The sequence below is a fragment of the Vulpes lagopus genome, chromosome 11 (assembly GCF_018345385.1).
Source record: "Vulpes lagopus strain Blue_001 chromosome 11, ASM1834538v1, whole genome shotgun sequence".
Classification (NCBI taxonomy): Eukaryota; Metazoa; Chordata; class Mammalia; order Carnivora; family Canidae; genus Vulpes; species Vulpes lagopus.
In genome coordinates this window covers 97,936,060-97,943,684 of record NC_054834.1, presented here as the reverse complement: position 1 = coordinate 97,943,684, position 7,625 = coordinate 97,936,060, and the positions used below count along the sequence as shown (strand labels likewise).

General features: G+C 41.9%; 1 pseudogene; it reads left to right on the top strand.

Annotated features, from left to right (window-relative positions):
• Window positions 1–1,069: 1,069 nt before the first annotated feature.
• LOC121471695 lies at window positions 1,070–2,090 on the top strand (annotated as a pseudogene).
• The last annotated feature ends 5,535 nt before the right edge of the window (window positions 2,091–7,625 follow it).

Below are 7,625 nucleotides of genomic sequence, written 5' to 3'. Positions count from 1 at the left end.
GCATCTGAACCAAATTTGTGCAGGAACATGCAATGTTTCCTTTATAGTAATGGGGCTTCTAGGAAAGCAGCCTTCTGACTTCTCTGGAAGAGCCAACAAAAGGACACTCTCTTCCTTTCTGCTATATAGACATAAACCTTGGATTTCTGGATTTGGTTTGTTTTTCTGTTTGTTTGTTTGTTTGTTTGTTTGTTTGTTTTTAAAGAGAAGCCAAGTCTGGAACCATGCTGACAAGACTGAAGGCAGAACAGAGAAAGGTAAAGAAGATAGATCTTTGATGACATGGTTAGGCCATTAAATCAAACCAACCCTGCAGCCTATCCTACTTTTGTCTTTTTAGTATTATTAACCAATAAATCACTTTCATTGCCTAAATCTGTTTTGAGTTTTTTATTACTTGAGATTAAAAGTAGGGGCACCTGGGTGGCTCAGTCAGTTAAGCATCTGACTCTTGATCTCAGCTCCGGTCTTAATCTCAAGATCATGAGTTCCAGCTCCATGTTGTGCTCCACATCCAGCATAGAGCCTACTTTTAAAAAAATAGTATTCCAGGGCAGCCCGGGTGGCTCAGCAGTTTACTGCCGCCACCAGCCCAGGGCGTGATCCTGGAGACCCGGGATCGAGTCCCACGTTGGGCTCCCTGCATGGAGCCTGCTTCTCCCTCTGCCTGTCTCTCTCTTTCTGTTTCTAATAAATAAATAAAATCTAAAAAAAAATAGCATTCCACTATCATAGAAAAATAATATGGAATGGGGAGATATGATAGGAGTTAGGTTAGATACAAGACTAGGTATGAAGTGGTAAGGTACAAAGTGGCAGTGAGAAGGTCATTGATAAAAGAGAATTAATATGTGAGGCTAGCTCATCTGCTCACATTTTTTAAAGATTTTATTTATTTATTCATGAGAGACACAGAGAGAGGCAGAGACCTAGGCAGAGGGAGAAGCAGACTCCCTGCAGGACCCCTCCCAGGACCCCGGCATCATGCCTGAGCAGAAGGCAGACACTCAACCACTGAGCCAAGTGGTGGTCTGCTGGTCTGCTCACATTTTAAATCCAGCTCCACACAATGCTCTACCATCACTGCTGCCAGGACTGGACTGCACTGCAGCAACTCCCGCATCCTCCCACCCCCAACTCCTACCCTCCCACCTACAACTCTGCCACCACTGAGGGCACGAACAAGTACAGCAATATAGAGAAATTCGAAGAGGGATTCAAGATCAATGCAAGCAAAAATCAGCAGAATGATGGGTTTTAGAACCAAAAGAACAACTGGATGGCAAATTGATAGACCCCAAAAGGGCCAAAGTTTTAAAAGGAAAAGAACCCCCAAAGAAGGTTTCTATGGGTGGACTGAGCCCAGATGCTTCTGAAGAACAAATTAAAGAATATTTTGGAGCCCTTTGAAGAGAATGAAAATATTGAACTTCCCATGGATACAAAAACAAATGAAAGAAGAGGATTTTGTTTTATTACATATACAGATGAAGAGCCAGGACAGAAACTGTTAAAGAACAGATTATCAGGGGATCCCTGGGTGGCTCAGCAGTTTAGCACCTGCCTTTGGCCCAGGGTGTGATCCTGGAGTCCTGGGATCGAGTCCCACATCAGGCTCCCTGCATGGAGCCTGCTTCTCTGCCTCTGTGTGTGTGTGTCTCTCATGAATAAATAAATAAATAAAACCTTAAAAAAAAAAAAAAAGAACAGATTATCATTAAACTGGTCCTGGGGAGTGTGAAACTAAAGTTGCGCAACCCAAAGATGTGTATAAGCAGCAACAGCAACAACGAAAAGGAGGAAGAGGGGCTGCAGCTGGTGAACCAGGTGGTACTAGGGGTTGTGGACAAAGTTGGGGCCAAAACTGGAACCAAGGATTTAAAAACTACTATGATCAAGGGTATGGAAATTACAATAGTGCCTATGGTGGTGATCAAAACTATAGTGGCTATAACAGCTATGATTATAGTGGGTATAACTAGGGGAACTATGAATATGGACACGGATATGCAGACTCCAGTAGCCAACAGAGCACTTATGATAAGGTGTCTTAAGGGGGTGGCAATCACCAAAATAATTACCAGCCATAGGAGGATGTTGGAGAAAACAGTGGGAACTTCATTGCAGGCTGTGTATCACCTTGACCACATCTATCTCTGGGGGTCACACATTGCAGGCAAGCACAGGCATACATCAGAAAACTATGTCCTGTGGAGATTGCTAAACTAACCCATCTTGCAAGATGACATTGAAGATTGGTCTTCTGTTGACCTAAGATGATTATTTTGGTTTTCTTTTTGAAAGATCTATTTATTTATTTATTCATGATAGACAGAGAGAGAGAGAGAGAGAGAGAGAGAGGCAGGCAGAGACACAGGCAGAGGGAGAAGCAAGCTCCATGCCGGGAGCCCAATGTGGGACTCGATCCCGGGACTCCAGGATTGGCCCTGGGCCAAAGGCAGGTGCCACACCGCTAAGCCACCCAGGGATCCCCGATTATTTTGTAAAAGACTTTCTAGTGTACAAGACACAACTGTATCCAACTGTATATAACCACCAGTTAGTTTTCTTTGTTTTTACTTTGTCTTTTGCTATCTGTGTTAAGACTTGATGTAGATGTGTGTTTATAAAAATTTCATTTGTATAAACATACTATTTATTTGTATAACATGATTTCATGTTAAACCTCAAATACATGCTTCTTTATGTGGAAAAAATATATATATAGGCTATCTATATTGATTTGCACAAAATTCCCACATAGAATAAAAGGCTAAGGGAAGAAAAATTAAGGAGTATGGGAAGTGAGGAGTTTGAGCCCACTCACAAGAAAAGACACGTAAAACAAGGTTAAAGGTTAAAGAGGCATTGATTTTTAGGGCAGCCTGGGTGGCTCAGCGGTTTAGCTCCGCCTTCAGCCCAGGGCGTGATTCTGGAGACCTGGGATCCAGTCCTATGAGTCCCATGTCGGGCTCCCTGCATGGAGTCTGTTTCTCCCTCTGCCTGTCTCTGCCTCTCTCTCTCTCTCTCTGTGCCCCTCATGAATAAATAAATTAAATCTTTAAAAAAGAAAAAGAGAGACATTGATTTAAATCCTTAGCCTAATCATAGTCCAAAAGATGATATCATCCTAAAAACAGAGATGTAGGGCAACAAGTATTTAAAACCTATAAAGTGAAAATAATAAATAAATAAATAAATAAATAAATAAATAATAAATGAAAAACCTATAAAGTGCTCACTACAAAAGGTACAATCAGGGTCCATAAAACAGTGTGCAAAACTATAAGTATGGTGAAAAGAGAAAAATCTGCAAAAATAAAATAAATTAATGAGAATTTTTTGGCTATATCTTGGAATGGAAAAGGGGTCAGATTAAGAACTAAAGGGCAGCCTGGGTGGCTCAGCGATTTAGCGCCGCCTTCAGCCCAGGGCGTGATCCTGGAGACCTGGGATCGAGTCCCACGTCAGGCTCCCTGCATGGAGCCTGCTTCTCCCTCTGCCTGTGTCTCTGCCTCTCTCTCTTTCTGTGTGTGTCTCTCATAAATAAATAAATAAATAAATAAATAAATAAATAAAGGAAAAGGCAGGACTGATCAAGCCATCCCACTTCTTCATATTTTCATATTTTTCATACATACCAGGACACATTCTGTCAATAGAACATGTAGTCATTGATGTATAACTCCTATAAGCCCCTATAGAGTAAACAAGCAAACAGATGGGAACAACTATAAGAAAAAGGCTCAGGTACAGTTCACACCACATCACTGAATCTTCATATTTCAGTAATGTAAAGGTAAATAAAACACCACTGGGTTCCCAGTCCTACTTGTAAGAAGCTGAAAGTTGGGGCATCTTGGTGGCTCTGTTGGTTAAGTGTCTGCCTTGGTCTCAGGTCATCGTCTCAGGATCCTGGGATCAAGCCCTGAATCAGGCTCCCTTCAATGGAGAGCCTGCTTCTCTCTCTCCCTCTGCTCCTCCCCTTTCTTTGTACACCCTCTGTTCTCTCAAATAAATAAATAAAATCTAAAAAAAAAAAAACAAAAACAAAAAAACAAAAGCTGAAAGTTGTCACTCCACGTTAATAACAAATAAAAAGATGAACAAACTGAAAAATCAGATCCAAAAGAGAAGTGAAGTCATAGGGCAAAATGTTGCTCCTCAAACTGGAGGGACCAACAGCAAATACAGAGAACCACAACTTCCCAGAGCAACAAACTCTGCAGAAACCAATACCAGGGTGGGGAAACCTGAACTGTAATTTATGAATTGCGGGGTACTCAATGTGGATAACAATGTGGATAACTCTGAGAGTTAAAAACTCCAGGGCAACCCAGTCACTGGAGGCTCCCACACACTTGTGAATTTTAACTCTTGGATCTCTATTATATTCTCACAGTGAATATCACAGAAAAATCCACACCTCTCCTCCACCATGTTTTTGGCAGGGGAAAGGGAAAAGGAACCACTTAAAAATACACCAGAGCATTCTGTTCTTAACAAGGTCTGTCTTTAGAAGGTTACTATTTAATCACAGCCTCACCTGCTAGGGTTTTAGCAGAGCCTACCTAACTAGCCTGGGGGAAGGGAAAGTCCCACGTCCAGCCCCCTCTAACCATCCTGTCTCACTTAAGGTATGGAGGGAGGAGGACTGGGCAGCACATTTGAGGTTCACAGTCCAAAGGCACAGGCACACTAAAAGACTGAGTCCAGATCATAAGATTATAAAATACTTCCCTTCTCCTCCACCCTACCATCACAGTATTAGAGGCCTACTCACAGCAGGTCCTTTTTACCTTGTACATCATGCCCAGCTACCAATAAAAAATTACAAGGTACACTAAAAAGCAAAAAATATAGGTGGAAGAGACACAGCCTCAGAACCAGACTCAGATACAGAATGGATGTTGGAATTATCAGATCAGTAATTTAAAATAGCTATCATTAATATGCTAAGAGCTCTGATAAGTAGACAGCATGTAAGAACAGATGGGCAATGTAAGCAGAGAGATGGAAATTCTAGGAAAGCACCAAAAAGAAATGCCAGAGATTAAAAAAAAACAAAAAAACAAAAAAACAACCCTGAACACGGTTTTGTAACAAAAATGAACAATGCCTTTGTTGGACTTATTAGTAGACTGGACACAGCTGAAATGAGAATCTCTAAGTTTAAAGATACTTTAATAGAAACCTCCAAAACTGAAAAGCAAAGAGAAAATAAGACTGAAAAAATAAAAAGAACAAAATATCCAAGAACTGGGCACAAAAAATGTAACATATGCATAATGGGAATACCAGAAGAAATAAACAGAAGAAATATCTGAAACCATAATGATCAAGAATTTGCCCCCAAATTAATGTCAGACACTAAATCATATATCCAGGATGCTCAGAGATTACCAAACAGGATAAATCCCCCCCAAAAAACTACACCTAGTCATATCATTTTCAAACTACATAAAATAAGCCAGAGGATAAAAATATATTACCTACAGAGGAGCAAAGATGAGGAGGACGTGTGACTTCTCAGAAACCATGCAAGTAAGAATAAAGTGGAGTGAAATGTTGAGTGTTGACAGAAAAACCCACCAACCTAAAATTCTGTAGCTTACAAAATTATCTTTAAAAAATGAAGAAGAAATACTTTCTCAGACAGACAAAAATTAAGGGAATTCATTGCCAGTAGACCTGCCTTGCAAGAAAATTTAAGAGGCTCTTGAGAGAGAGGGAAAATGATACATACCAGATACTTGTATCTATACAAAGAAAGGAAGAGCACTGGAGAAGTGAAGGCAAAATAAAAATTTTCATTTTTCTTTTTCTGATCCAACAGATAACAGTTTGTTCACAATAATAACAACACTGGAGGGGCACTTAAGTGGCTCAGTTGGTTAAGCATCTGCCTTCTGCTCAGGTCATGATCTCAGGGTCCCGGGATCAAGCTCCATGTCAGGCTCCCTGCTCAGCAAGGAGTCTGCTTCTCCTCTGCCTCTCCCCACTGTTCATGCATGCTCTCTCTCTTAAATAAGTAAATAAAATTTTTAAAAATAATAATAACAATAACACTGGATTCAACTATATATGCTTCCATATGTATATATGTATAATTCTATATAAATAAAAATTAATGGTAAGAATGATATAAGGGACAGGAGGGAAAATCAGGCTTATTTTGTTATGATAAAGCATTGTACTACCCATGAAGAAATATAGTATGAAAGTGGACTTGGATTAGGTGTAAATGTATACTATAATTTCTAATGCAAACACTGAAAAATGAAGCAAAATAGAAGTATACCTGATATGCTAAGAAGGAGTGAAAATGGAATCATAAAACAATCAATTAAAGCCACAAAAGGCAGAAAAGGGATCACAAATAGAAAATAGTAACAAATGTGGTAGCTATTAATCTAACTATATCAATAATCATTTTGAATGTCAACAGTCTGAATGCACCAATTAAAACAGAGATTGGGCAGCCCTGGTGGCGAAGCGGTTTAGCGCCGCCTGCAGCCCAGGGCATGATCCTGGAGATCCGAGATCGAGTCCCACATCGGGCTCCCTGCATGGAGCCTGCTTCTCCCTCTGCCCGTGTCTCTGCCTCTCTTTCTCTCTGTGTGTCTCTATGAATGAATAAATAAAATCTTAAAAAAAAAACAAAAAACACAGAGATTGTCAGAGTGGATCAAAAAAAAACATGACCCAGGAGAGGAGTGATGGCAGCAAAATGGCAGTAGAGGACTTTTGTTTCCTCCCAAAAGCACCAATCTGAACAGCTACGCATGTATGAAAACACTTTCTCAAGAGTCAAAGATTCCAGGTGATAGAACACAGAATCTGGGTGAAGCACAGAGGTAGGAAAAGATGCAGAGGATGATAGAAAATAAATTCACATTGTTCCTATCACCCATCCTCTAAGCCTGGATAGCCTAGGCCGAGAGAGAGACCTTTCCCATACCAGAAGATAAGTAAAGTGACTACACAGTTTCACTGTGGACCCCAGAGCTAACCAGTCCCAGTCAATCCCTGCAGCCTTAGGTGGCTCTCTACAGTCTCTGTCCTACAAACCCAAGTCTCCAGATCACCCCAGTACCTTTAGGCTTCCAAGGCCCAGGGCTCCTGAAAGGATCCTAAGAACCCAGATCCTTGGCACAACCCAGCACTAGTCACCACCCATGGCTCTGGGTAGTTCCTAATAGTTTCCACAAACCCAGGCTCCAGGTGGGCACCCACAAACCCAGGGTCCTGGCTGGGCCCAGTACAAGGCTGACTACCATAGACCCAGGCTTTCTGCCCATCCCAGCACCAGGCCAGCCTCTGTGACTCCAGGCCCCATACTAACCCCCAGTGTCATGCTGGCCCCTATGGATCTAGACTCCAGACAAGGTGCCATAGACCCAGGCTCCTAGCGTACCCCATCACCAGGCCAGCCTCCAAGGTCCTAGCCTTAACACTGGCTCCCAAGACCCAGGCTCATGCTCCATACTAGCACCAGTCTGGGCCTGCAGACCTAACCTCTAGGCTGGCCCCCAAGGCCCCAGGTAACAGGATGACTCCTCCAACCCTAGTGCCAGGCTGGCCCCAGTGGTCACAGCCTCCAGGCTGGCTCCATGGAATCAGAA